Here is a 369-nt window from a genome sequence, read left to right on the forward strand (position 1 = left end):
GCTATCATTACAACGGAGATTAAAACCCCAAGAATTATCAGAACACTCTCAAGCCTTAAAATAAAACGCATCAAAGTTGTTCTGTCGTTATACAAGTACTCATCTCATCTCTATTTCTCTTTCCATTTGAGCTTCAATATCCAAGGAATGCCCGCTCTTATTTTCAAATCACGAGCGGCGGCTTGAATAATAGCCCGGAAATGAACCATGCTTCTTTATGGCTGTCTGTGCATCATTTTCGTACTTCGTGTTTAGGTCGAAGAATTCTTATTTCCGGGAGAAGCAGGTAAGGACCATGTAAGGCTCGCTTTTAAGTCTTGTGGGAGCAAAATTCTTCATATTATTTTTATTACTGTTGTTGTAATGATC

Source organism: Penaeus monodon, chromosome 23 (genome assembly GCF_015228065.2).
Source record: "Penaeus monodon isolate SGIC_2016 chromosome 23, NSTDA_Pmon_1, whole genome shotgun sequence".
Lineage (NCBI taxonomy): Eukaryota > Metazoa > Arthropoda > Malacostraca > Decapoda > Penaeidae > Penaeus > Penaeus monodon.